Source organism: Octopus sinensis, linkage group LG11 (assembly GCF_006345805.1).
Source record: "Octopus sinensis linkage group LG11, ASM634580v1, whole genome shotgun sequence".
Taxonomy (NCBI): domain Eukaryota; kingdom Metazoa; phylum Mollusca; class Cephalopoda; order Octopoda; family Octopodidae; genus Octopus; species Octopus sinensis.
Window position 1 is genome coordinate 57,408,262 of NC_043007.1, and position 15,000 is coordinate 57,423,261.

Below are 15,000 nucleotides of genomic sequence, written 5' to 3' on the forward strand. Positions count from 1 at the left end.
AGAATAAAGAGGCTTTTGTTAGCTTGTCTCGCCAAAAATATATCTCCTTTGCTGTTGAAAAAAAAAAAAACTCGCAGAGGGGAAGTCTCAACATCTTCCTTTAATTTCTTTACACCGTTGGTGTGGTTGTTTCTGACAAGACATTTCGCTTTCATGTAAAATTATTATTTTGTAATCATTATCTGTAATCTACTCCCAAAACACTTCAGTAGCGCTACTTTGAATCGCTTGCACCTATGATCATTAAAGTGCAACGACCTCCACAATAACCAGCCTTCAATTTGATTTTCCGTTCCTAGGTTAATCGGAAACAGATTGTCGTGCTACACATAAACATTCTCGGTTGTTCAATTATTTGGTGAAAAAGATACCACTAAAGCAAATTAAACCGTCCAATCCAAAGGACTGATGCGCTTGCTACTATATGTATCACATTTTTATCTCATTCTGCTAATTTATATATATATATAATATATACACACACACGCAGATGCGTGTATATACATATATATATATATATATATATATACAAACATATGTGTGTGTGTGTATTTACGATGGGCTTCTTTCAGTTCCCGTCTACCAAATCCACTCACAAGGCTTTGGTCGGCCCGAAGTTGTAGTAGAAGACACATACCACACAGTAGGACTGAACCTGTAGCTAGGTAGCTGGGAAGCAATCTTCTTACCATACAGTCACAATATTTGTATATACATACGTATGTGCATGTATTATATTTATGCACGCATACACGTGCACACACACACACACATATACAAATACATGTGTATGCGTGTGTGCGCGCGCGCGCTTGTATATGTTGGTGTGTTTACGTCCCCGTAACCTAGCGGTTTGGCAAAAGTGACCGATAGAATAAGTACTAGGCTTACAAAGAATAAGCTCTGGTGTTGATTTGTTCGACTAAAGGCGGTGTTCCAGCATGGCCACAGTCAAATGACTGAAACAGGTAAAAGAATACATATATATATATATATGTAGAGAGAGAGAGAGAGAGAGAGCGAGCGAGCGAGATAGATAGATAGATATAGATAGATAGATAGATAGATAGATAGATAGATAGATAGATAGATAGATAGATAGATAGATAGATAGATATGTATTCATACATATGTTCAGACACTTATTGTTCCAATACAAAGTATACAGAAGAATGAAACAAAGAAAGATGAAGATAAAAAAAAGGAAACAGAAAGAAGGAAAGAAAGAAATACATAAAGAGAGAAATAAAATCGACAAAGAAAGAATGATGAAATTATGAAAGGGTTCGAAGAAACTGCAGAGATAGAGAAACGGACGGTGAATATATCGTGAGTGATTTGTTGGAAGACATCAGATGAGGTTATCGCCATATTACTATTTTTTTTCATTACTTATTTCTCAACATTTAACTCTTAATTCTGTCTGCTTGAACAGTGTTCTGATGTGATTTCTTCACACCAACTTATGAAATGTGAATGTTCTAGATGCTGGGTGAAATAAGCGGAAGATTGTTAACTGATGATAACAGTTGATGCAAAATAATATGTGTACATAAATACACACACACACATACACACATGCCATACACGCACACTCACACATATCTATATAATGTATATAGAAGCAAAGGCCAATTGTTATAAACGTGTCCAGTTAGGTATTATTTTGACATTACACACACAGGAATGGGTGCACACACTCACACACATACATGAATGCACACACTCACACGTACGCTGCTGCACACTCCATCTGCATACACAGATACACAGTCACACACTTACATATACATATACTGTAAAGAAATTTACATGAACAATATAAGTGTAGAATAAACTATATATATTGACATAGTGATTGTATATCTTAACGCATCAGTAGTTTCTTATCTCACTAAAACCTCATACAATCTTCAGACTATGAAAGTCTAACACATTCCACAAACGGAATGCAAAATGTGTGTGAAGTTGGCCGAATATATATTAAGCTTCCGATCACGGGTATTGTATGAAAAGTATTTTGAGGTGCACAGCTATTTCTGAACCTTCATGGGGAGAAAGGCCATGTTTGCTTTTGGATTTCATTGACCAAGTCATTTATGTGCTTTAGCAAAGAATTCGAAAGAAGGCTCAGTAAAATACAGAAAGGACTGACCAAAGCCTTGTGAGTGTATATGGTAGACGGAAACTGAAAGAAGCCAACTGTATATAGGAAAATATGTGTGTGCGTGCTTGCGTGCGCATGTCTTTATGTGTCTGTGTCTATGCCTGTATATGCCCACCTACCACTTGACAATCAGTGCTGCTGTGTATATATCCCCGTAACTTAGCGGTTCGGCGAAACAGAATGATAGAATAAGTACCAGGCTTTAAAAAAAATAGTACTGGGGTCGATACATTCGACTAAAGATTCTTCAAGGCGGTGCCCGAGCATAGCCACAACCTAATGACTGAAACAAGTAAAAGGTACAAGTTAGATCGGTCACATGATTTGCAATAGGAATAGGAGAATGTATTGGTTCCAGTTTTTCACTCTTACCTATTTCGTCTGAACTGGGACTATGAAAAGCAAGGCTGATATGGGTGCGATTGGAACTCTGAACGCTATATAAGGCAATAGAATGTATTGCATAGCCTTTTGATAACCCCTTCGAGCGATGCAGCCAGGCCACAATATAGACATACAAGAGCAACTAATTAACATCCAAACGTATTTCCACTATCATACTCCTCCTCCTCCTCCTCCTCCTCATCATCATCATCATCATCATCATCATCATCATCATCATCATCATCATCACCATCATCATCATCAACATCGTCACCATTATCATCTTTCTTTCTTTATTTTTTCCTTCCTTCTTTCCTTTCTTTCTTTCTTTCCGCTGAGTTAAATTTCCAGTGCCTTCTATATCCCTATTTTCCTGTTCGCATCAATCCGTCAATATGTGTGTATGAGTGTTTGTGTGTGTGTGTGTGTGTGCGTGTGTGTGTGTGTGTGCGTCTGTATTCATATACATACATATGTATATATATGTTTGTGTGTGTATATATATATAAATACGCGCACGTGCTCGTATACATAAGCTTGAAGACAGGGAGAGAGAGAGAAAGAACGTGCTGAATGGTGCTGACAGAAAGAGCGACTCAAACGTGTATCTTTCCATCTCTTGTATTGCATTTATTTTTCCATAATCATCTTCATGTCCCTTCCTCTATATACACTGAAATACCATACGAACACACACATCTTTATTGTGCATCTATACGAGGGTATATATATATATATATATATATAAAATTGTGTGTGTGTGTAACATCTCCTCGAAACCTATTTAAGCTATCGCAGTTGATCGTTCACCCATATTAAGCAAGGCCACATGAGGTTTCCTACGTTCGTTAAATCACTGAACATACGACATTGTACAGCTAGACTAATTGATCCAGAAATCTTCTTTTCGGCTAATAAATTTAACTACAATCTACTTGCGCTTCTGTTAAATTGTAATCGCCTGCAAATTTCCACATTCTATCCACATAAGTAGTTAGGGTTAATTTACAGCAGAGCAATGAAATAATCCCACTCAACCACCAGCCCATTCTTCTCTTTCCTTTGCTTTCTCATTATAAGTGAGTGTAGTAATTATATCTGTTTTTGTGTGTACGTTTTTGTGTGTACACGCACGCACACACACACACACACACACACACACACACACACACACACATATATATATATACATAAATACATACATAACACTCATTCACAATCATAAGTATACACACCCACATATATGTGTGTGCATCTATCTATCTATCTATCTATCTATCTATCTATCTATCTCTCTCTCTGAACACACACACACATATATATATATATATATATATATATACAGATAGATTAACATATATACTCACGCATACACATGCGCGCGCACGCACACACACCACACACACACACACACACACATATATATATATATATATACGTACATCACATTATCTCACATATATGTCAGTATGCATGTGTATGTGTGTGTGTGCTTGTCTGTCTGTTTCCATTCAGTATATTACATCATGTGAGACTCTACTCTATTTCTATTTACTATGCACAACGCACCGCTGAACAATTTTCCCTTAGCTTCATCATCACACGCGCACGCGCGCACATATCTGTGTGTGAGTGAGATAGAAAGAAAGATAGGGAGAGAGAGAGAGAGAGAGAGAGAGAGAGAGAGAGAGAGAGTGAGAGAACGAGAAAGAGTTTTATATTCATACAGTTATGTTTGGTGAGTAGATGGTACTAGAATCGTCGGAGCTTCGTTTTAAAAAGACCCTTATGGTATTTGGGTACTTCTCCTCAAGTTCTTTGTTAAAATCCAGTTTTACTCTCCCATATTTTTTTCTTCCGAAGTCAAATGACATAAGTTCTGGTCGGACGTAATCTTCTACGCCCCACCAGCCACATGACTGGAATGGTTTAATACGCACGTGTATGTGTGTGTGTAAGTGTGTTCTGTGCTTGTGCATATGTGTATATCTATCTATATATATGCATATATATATATATATATATATATATATTATATATATAATATATATATATATATATATAATATATATATATATATATATATATATACATATACATATACATACGTACATACATATATATATATATATATATATATCATTGTTATATATTCCTTAAGGCACAGTGAAATTGACAAAGGAACTCCATGACTGACAACTCAGCCAAATAGTTTCATTGTATATTTATCATTATTCAATCCACCATAACTATATGCAACCCAGACATTAGAGACCGACAACCTTCCCGTTTTTATTCTTACTTGAACCAACCAGGTTAATCTGCCATGCGATGATGCCCATGTGTATCAGTAATAAGTGGCCTAGCTCTCTCTCTCTCTCTCTTTCTCCCACCTCTCTCTCTCTTTCTCCCACCTCTCTCTCTCTCTCTTCTCCCACCTCTCTCTCTCTCTCTATCTATATCTCTTCCATCTTCCCATCTTCCCGTAAGACATGGTTCAACAGCTTCCACTTACCTTCTTCTGTGCACTTCAGCGCCATGTTCACGTGTTTTATGTGTAAAATCTGCAACCAGCTGCTCAAATTGCAATATCCGAATAGAGAGCTGTCTTGCAGTAATCTGGTATACTTACTGTGTTGTTTTGTGTCACTGTGACACCTCGAACAAAAATATTAAATACATGTATGTGCCTGTGTGTGGCAGTGAGAGAGAGCAAGAAAGAGAGGAAAAGTTAATGAGAGAGCGAGAAAGAGCGAGAGGAAGAGAGAGAGGAGGGAGAGAGAGGTAGGAAGAAAGAGGGAGAAAATCAGTGTGTTCACACTGTGTCCCGCTGAATCTGTCTCAGAAATGCATCATTTATACACATTCGGTCAAAATGCTGTCCTAAATTTACGAATAAATATCTAGAAATATATGTTTTTGTTTTCTAATTTTCAAGGGCTTCCTGAAAAAAATCCGTCCCGCGTGACAGAAATTGATCTCTTCAATATTTCAGCAATGAGATTCGATCTCTGTTACCAATTAGCTAGTCTGGCAAAAATGTTAAATACCAATAACGAATATTCTCATGCCTCTTCATAATTTTTTTCTTTTCCTTTTCTGTCTTCTCTTTATTATATGTGAAAGCAGAAGGGATGAAAGAAGCCTAAACAAGCATATCTCACGCTAAAGACAAGTTGATGACTGTGTCTTCGGCAAAGCTAGGGTAGACGACTGAAAGAGAGCGAGGAGGAAAGAAAACGAAAGAACAGTCAGATGATGACAGGAAGATAAAGGATTAGTGAAGTAATTGTGATTGTGGAGTTGGTAGATTTAGTGCCAATGTCGTTGTGGCGATAATAGTCGTTCAAGAAGCTTCAGTCACCAATCAGTATGTACAAGCAGAATGTAGTGGGAATTGCAACTTACATTGTGTGTGTGTATGTGTGTGTGTGTGTGCGTGTGTGTGCGCGCGTGCGTGTGAAAATTCAATAATAACATAATATATATAAATAGAAATATGACAGCTTCGATTTCGACCATGATTTTATTGGACAGTACAGTGCAAGCATGATTATCTCAAAAAGAAAATCGAATCGCTTCACATTCACAAGGTTCTGGGTTCAATTTCATTGCGGGTCATCTTTGGCAACAATCACCAATCATAGCTTTGGGTTTATCAATGCTTCATGCGTGGATTTTGGTAGGCAGAAATTGTGCACAAGTCCACCATATATGCATATCTGTTTTTGTGTGTGTATTGAGTGCGTGTGTGTAGGGGGGGAAATGTGTGCGTGTGTGTATAATCAACTGTGCTCTTGAAAGTGGCCCTCTATCGGTATCACACTCCAGTGACTGAAATGAGTAAAATAATAAAGGAATAAAGGAATACTGTGAGACATAACATAGTTCTTAAGTAGCTGAATCGTTAGTAAATTTAAAGAGAACGATTTTCAAACTGTTTTCTGTTAGAACATCTCCAGCAATGTAGATGCTGCATGAATAGGCACTTACTTGTTTACTGAACGCACAGCAGAGAGCGAGCTTAGTTAAGCGCAATATATGCAAAATTAATAACAATAATCCTAATTTCCCATAGGTAGCTAGAAAGGCTGGCATCTTGTCATAACGAATATATGAACAGGAAAATAGTAATTTAGATAACCAGATTTCGTACATTCCCATAAGCACTTCATTGTTTGTGGTCAATAAACATAGCAGTTAGCAATCCAGTTTACCAAACTGCAAGTTTCACATCGATGTATGCACTGGATTTATTGTAAAACTGACGAATAATTCATTATATTGTAGTGTCGTGTCCTCTGGCGTCTTGTCCATGGGGTAGTTTGTCATTTATCCACTTCATAATACAAAATCTAGAGATAAGCACTGATGCGTTGGATCGCGAAGATCCGTTAAGAGACAGAGAGAGAGAAAATGGAATATTCTGTCATTGTGATCTTACTATTTAGATAGCAATGACGAGCATGACAAAGGTAATTCTTTTTAGTTAACTCTACTCTCATGTAGTATTGTATTATCCAATGAATATTTCCTTTTTGTAAGATATTAGTGCGTTACATGAACAAGATTTAGCTGCTATTTCGAGCAAGGTGAGAGATTTCTTTGCTGGTTCGTAAAATGCAAAAATCTCAGTGATAGGATCCTACCGTTAATAAGGCAACTACTTTAACGACCACCTGCTCCTCTGACTTGGCTGGGTATTACCAATGTTGACATTGTTGCTTATAGTGATGGTAGTATTACTGATAATATTTTAGGAGGTAATATGGTGGCGAAATGGCAGAATCGTTTGCACGCCGGGCAAAATGATTAGTGGTACGAGGGGCGTTCAATAAGTAATGCCCCTGACCCACTTCCCATAGCAGTAGAGCAACGAAACTTGGCACAGTTATTAGTCTTTTTCTACATAGGAACCACACAGAGTTACGTATTTCTCCCATCGTTTGATGCAGCTCTGAAGACCGTTTTTGTAGAAGACCCCAGCTTGGTCCTCCAACCACGACGTGACTTCAGATATCAAGGCTGCATCATCTGGGAAACGCTTTCCTTTCAAAAACAACTTCATGGCTGGGAAGAGGTGAAAATCAGAGGGTGCGAGGTCAGGAAAGTAGGGGGATGGGGGAGGAGTTCATAGCCATAATTCTGTGCTTCTGATCTGGCGACAAGCGAGTTGTGGACCGGAGCGTTGTCCTGCAGGAGGAGGATGTCTTTGCTGATCTTGCCCCGCCTCTTGATTTTGATAACTTCTCTTAATTTCCTCAAAAGCGAAGCATAATAGGCTCCTGCAATTGTGGTACCCTTTGCCAGGAAATCTGTCATCACTACTCCGTCCTGGTCCCAGAAGACTGTGAGCATGACCTTGCCAGCGGAGGGCTGCACCCTTGCCTTCTTTGGAGGGGGTGAGTCACGGTGCTTCCACTGCATTGACTGGGCTTTGGTCTCTGGATCATCGTGATGGACCCAGGTTTCATCCTGTGTAATCAGTCTTTTGAAAAAGTTTGACTCATCTTCTTGGCACATCTCCAAATTCACCCTCGAGCACTCGACGCGTTCTTGCTTCTGGAAAGGCGTGAGCAACCTGGGAATCCATCTGGCAGACACCTTTTGCATATGCAAATGGTCATGAATGATAGTTTCCACAGACCCGGTACTAATCTTGACCTAATGGGCTATTTGGTGAATATGCGTCGATCTTCCAAAATGGCAGCCTCAACTTGACGGACAGATGCCTCATCAATGGCAGAAGGGTGCGACCAGATCTGGGAGCTGTTTCCACAGAGTTCCGACCATGTTTGAATTCACGATGCCAGCGTTTTACAAGGTCATATGATGGGGCATCATCACCATAAGTTACTTTCATTTCATCAAAAGTCTCCCGTGGTGTGCGTCCTTTCAAATACAAAAACCGGATCACTGCTCGACACTCAACAGGCTCCATTTCACACTTGACTCGGTTCAAACACCTTTAAATCAGAAACCACAGTGAATTCAGAGCTGTAATTTGCCACTTACTATAAAGAGATATAAATAATTGCACATGCAAACTTTCAGCTAGATTCAACAACTGCAAGTGGGTCAGAGGCATTACTTATTGAACGTCCCTCGTATTTCGTCCGTCTTTACTTTTTGAATTCAAATTCCGCCGAGGTCGATTCTGCCTTTCCTCCTTTCAGGATTGATAAATTAAGTACCAGTTGAATACTGGGGTTAATGTAATCGACTTAACCTTTTCTCTGAAATTGAAGGCCTTGTGCCAAAATTTGAAATCAATATTATAGGTGTTAATGATGAGTCTGTGTACATGGTAAAAGAAGAGGAAAAACTTGTAGCACTTATTAAAATTGAACTTCTCACAATTTCATTCGTATGTAAAAAGAAAGGAATTAGTAAGGGTTATTTGGTTGTCAAATTCCTCATGGCAAAAAGAGATTTATCTTCGATTTTTCTGCCTTTCATTGTTTTCATTATATTTATTGTATATTTATTTATCATTTGCTGTGCAAAAGCGCGGAAGTTCATGGGCGGTGTTGGGAAAATGTTATCATTCAACTGTTTGACATATTCAATGACAAAAGAAAAGCCGAACTTGCTGTTATACCGGAGGCCCGCTTGGTTCCGTTACTGATTCTGTTCAATGCTAGTCAGTCTACTAACTTCCCCTCTCCTGCTTTCTCACTCTCCACCACTCTCTCTCTCTGGCTTTCGATGTTTTCTCCCCCCCCCCGTATATCTGCGTGTATGTGTATGTATGTATTCATAAAGCTAAACTTGCATGCACTTACACATATATGTATGTATATATATATGTGTGTGTGTTCTTGTTATTATCTATCTATCTATCTATCTATCTATCTATCTATCTATCTATCTATCTATCTATCTATCTATCTATCTATCAGTCTGTCTGTCTGTCTATCTATCTATCTATCTAAATATTTATCTGTCTGTTTTTCTCTCTGAATGTATGTAGATATATTTCTTTTCGTATCTGCTTTGCAAGATCGTTTATATGAATTCGTGTGTTGAAACAAATTTTGTTGTGCCTTAAGAGTATAATTTCGCCAGGAATAATAACACGTGCACAGGTACAATTCCACTTCTTTATTGTTGGTTAAATATCAAACCAACTAACTAATCGATCGTTTTGTTTAAAGTGTTGGTTAAACAATCGATCGGTTGTTTGTTTGTTTATTAGTAAAAGTTAATTCGTCGCTATTCGCAGCTTCCCAGTGACTCGGTGACTTCCCTCCCGCTTACTCCAAGATCTGCAAACTTGGGAACGAGTGGTAGGGAAGCCAGTCATATAAACAACTGATAAATTGCTTAACCAATACATTAAACGTACGATCGATTAGTTACTTGGTTAGATGTTTAACAAATTGACCAGGCACAACATACACACACCACACACACACACACACACACACACACACACCACACACACACACACACATACATATATATATATATATAAACACACATACATATATATAAAAATGGTAAAGTACAGGACAAGCTATTACACTTGGAAAGGTTCAAGACAAGTTATTATTTCTGGTAAAGTACAGAACAAGAAAACTTTTACTTAAACTATTGTAGCTAACTACAATAGTTTAAGTAAAAGTTTCTTGTTCTGTACTTTACCAGAAATAATAACTTGTCTTGAACCTTTCCAAGTGTAATAGCTTGTCCTGTACTTTACCATTTTTATATATATGTATGTGTGTTTATATATATTATATATATATATATATATATATGTGTGTGTGTGTGTGTGTGTGTGTGTGTGTATGTTGTGCCTGGTCAATTTGTTAAACATCTGACCAAGGATAAATTTTCAAATAAAATATTTAGATCTAGAAAATATTAGCTTTCATTAAAACTAAAAATTTTATTACAAGTTATTACTTCTATTTGTTATTACTTGTTACTTCCATTAAAAATTTTTTAAAATAACTCAAAATATTTTTTGCACTTTAAAAACATTCATTTTTAAAATTATTAATTAATAATTAGAAATTTGAAAATAGGTTATAAAAAATAAAAGTAGTACATAATTATTTAGTACAATGAATAAAATAATATAAAAATTAGTTATATATTACAGTAAAATCTACTTATAACAACAAACCCATAGTAAAATTTGCTTGAGTTATTGCCTAAGTTATTGCCAAGTCTTCACATTTTTAGTCTTGACTCAATGCCTATTTTTTACATAATGAATTTGCTTACCATATATACTATTCTACTTTTCATAAAACTTTAGCTATATTGGTGCTTCTGGTCCTCATTTTTTAAAGAATTCTAGTGTGTCAATATTTTAACAAAACGATGGTTCCTTTTTTAATTATAATATTACTTTGTAATTTAAAATCAAATAATTTTTAATATTCAAATTTTATCCTTAGCTGTAATATTTTAAGTAAAAAATTTCTTGCTCTGTACTTTACCAGATATAATAACTTGTCCTGAACTTTTCCAAGTGTCATAACTTGTCCTCCAGTTTTATAATCTTAAGAATATTATTTTCCTTGCTCACATTTTTCCATGTAATCCATGTTTTTCTAGGCTATGCTATTATGCTAATTAATAGTGTGTCAAATGTGTCAATTAGAGGTGTCATTGATATTTTTTTCCTTACCTCGATGATGCCGGTGGCATATATTAAAAGTCCCTTATAGAACTATATTCACACTTGAATAAAATTTTTGCCTTATTTATTTTCATGATATTTTACCTAAAAACTTTTTTGATATAATTTTTTATTGTATGAGGCCAAAACTCTGAAATTCTTCATGCTTTCTTCTATCATTGAAGGTAAGATAAATATATTTTGCTTTTAAAATAAAAATGTTATTTAGAACTGTGCTTGATTGGTGGCATTACTTACTCTCCTATAACGTTACTACAAATTTTGATGTAAGCTTTTTTCTACTGGACCAAATCTCAATTTTGTTATGCCAAAATGTAGCTAGGGACCAGTCCTCTTCAAAATTATTAACAGTTTTTAATTTGGTTTTTAAGAACTGAAAAATGCTGCGTGTTAGTAAATTACAGCCTTAAGTATATTATTCAACTACTACTGTATTTGAATGATATAACAGCTGCATCCTCGTTACATGAGAAAAGCCATTGCCAAGAAGACCTACTGAAATTATTCATGATTGTTGCCATGTAATGCCCTTATATGACTTTTAAGCCCGGTCAAGCTTTTACACATTTTATTACACACTAGACAACTGTGCTGGCTGGCAGGAGCAACAGGTGCCACCATATGCACTCTCTTAACATATCATTTTAGACCTCCAACTGAGAGGCACGCCCTTCCACATTTTACACACGTTCTGTTATGAATTTTAATAGCCACATCTTTATTTATCATGGGCCGATTTCTATGAGAATTTTGATGGCTCACCAGGCTTGCACGACTCAAACACATCTGCCCACAAACCACACATATAAAAAGCAACACTCTCTCACTTTCCACAGGTTCCCCACTTCTAAGCCCCCTCCTAATTCTCTCATACTTCACTCTCTCCCTCTCAAACCTTGAACAACCATCATGCACTATCTTCCTCCATCCATCACGGTCTTGTGCCTCCCCCTTCCAATTATCATCTTCAATTCCTGTCTTTATTAGTTTAGGCTTATGCGCTGGTCTCCTGCCATCTTCCAGCTCACCATACAATAGCTGCTTGGGCAGTCGCTCATCACTCATTCTTACCAAATACCCTCCCCCACCTCAAACGTCTTTGCAAAATCATTGACTCTATACAACTGCCACTCTTCTCAAGCACCCCCACATTACATTTTCCAGCTTATCTCCCAAATTTTTCTCAGACAGTATTAATGAAATCGTTCCAACTGCCTTAAATGCCTACGGTAAACAACCCATGCCTCACTTCCATATAGCAAAGATGGGAGGACGCATGTGTTATACACCTTCACTTTAATTCTTGAAGATATATTATGTTGTTTCCAGAGATGCCTATCAAGCCTATCAAAAGCACCACTAGCCCTGCTGATTCTGTATGAAATTTCACCATCAAGACCAGCAGTGCTCAAGGTACTTCCTAAATAAATAAATCTAGGCACAGTCTCCAACCTTTGACTATTCACAGTTATAAAAGGTTCCACATACATCTTGGAGGAAGCGGGCTGGTACATTATAACAGTTTTCTTTTTAGATTGATTGTTAGACCCAATGCTGCACATGCTGCAGAAATCGTATTCACCATGTGCTGCATATCTTTCTGAGAATGTGCCAACAGGTCACAATCATCTGCATACAGAAACTCAACAAGGTGAGAATGCAGAACTTGCGTTTTGGTACAGAGTCTTTTGAGATTAAACAGTTTTCCTGTTGTCCTCTATCTTTTATAGACTCCTTTAGGGCAATCTTTAAAAGCTATTTGAAAGACTATTGCGAAATATATAGCAAACAGTGTAGGAGCAGGAATATCACCTTGCTTTACACCATTTTCTACAAAGATCGGATCTGATAAGGTACCTCCAACATTAACTCTCACTTCCATCTTGTCATGAAATTGTCTAAGTATTCTCGCAAATTTTTCAGGGCATCCTAGCTTTTTTAGGATCTCCCAAAGTGAAATTCTATTGATAGAATCAAACGCTTTTGTTAGATCAATGAAAACCTGGTATAAGTCCATATCCTGCTCGATGCACTTCGCTTGCAATTGTCTAGCCGAAAATATCATATCCATAGTACTCTTACTATCGCTAAACCCACATTGCGATTCTGGTAGAACCTCATCAGCAATGTGCAGAAGCAATCTATCCAGCATTACCCTACAGAGGACCTTTCCAGCAACAGCTAACAGATAGATGCCGCGATAATTATCACAGACATCCTTTCCACTTTTAGATTTATATAGTATCTCCAAAGTTGCATCACACCAATCCGGAGGAACCTCTTCACTTTGCCAAACCCTCTGAATCACACCCGTCAACATTGCACAAAGATGATCACCACCATATTTATATATCTCTGCACCGAGTCCATCCATACCAGGGGCCTTTCCTTTGTTCAATTTCCTGATCGCTGCTTTTATTTCAGCCAGGTTTGGAATTTCTGCTATGTTTTATTGGTCTCTCGGATATATTATCAAGAAAAGAGAGATCAACTTTAGTGGGTCTATTGAGCAACTCCTCAAAATGTTCTTTCCATCTACCAACAATATCTTTAGGATTTGTTAATAATTTGTGCCATCCTTGCTCCGAAGTGGTGCAACCTTTGATGAAACTGGTCCATAAACTTTTTTCAAGAGAGAGTAAATAGTTTGGAATTGGTAGCATTTGAGGCTTCTTGGATTTTATCGCATCCATCACTCTACCAATTTTCCTGCATCATCCATAGATTCCTCTGCACTGTTGCTTTTACTGCCTTGAGATATGTAGCCACTGTCCTGTTCGTTGACATGTCAACATTTTGCAGCATGTTAAATGCCTTTCGCTTCTCCTCTAAAATAAGATTAACTTCTTCATCATTATTGCCAAACCAATCTAGGTGTGTTTTTGCAACAAAGCCAAGAATGTTACTACAACTCTCGTACATTCTTTCTTTGAATGACTTTCAGCTTCCATCAAAGGACAAATTATTTATCTCACTCACAAACTCACTGCATACTAACAGAATCTTAAACTTATTCACATCAATCCGTTTGGGTAATTTGACATTATTTGCTTTAACCTTAGGCAAAATTCACCTTGGCGCGCAAAAGCCTATGATCAGTCCAGCACTCTGCACCATGCATCACTCGTACAATAGCAAAGTCCCTAGTCACTCGTTTCCTGGTGAGGATGTAATCTATAAGATGCCATTTCTTAGAACCAGGGTGCATACATGTCGTTTTATACTTATTCTTTAGTTGAAACACTGTATTCATGACACACAAATCTATTTCTACGCACATTTGTAACAGTAGCAAACCATTACTGTTGGGATTCCCAACCCCATGCTTTCCTAGGACACTCTAAGTCTCCCAATCTGCACCAACGCGAGCATTAAAACCACCCAAAATGACAACTTTGCGCATGATCTCTGTAAGTGACAAATAGAAGGCAAGTTTATCATCCTCTGATGAATTCATAGTTTGAGCATATGCACTTATGAGTGTTGCATAGCGATCTTAATGGCAGCCTTAAAGGCATTAAACGATCCAAATGAAAACATGATAGTTCAACAAGTTTTGAAGCCAGAGTGGTTTTGATTGCAAATCCCACTCCTGATTCTCTCTTATAGGTTTCCTCTCTACCACACCAAAAGAAATGATACCCAGCAGATTTATCTACGAAATTCCCCTTTCCATGACTTCTTGTTTCAGCTAATGCTACAACATCCATATCATATCTCTGTAACTCTTTTGCAACAAGCGCGGATCTTCTCTCTGGACCAGATTTCAGACAATCATTGTCTAATAACGTTC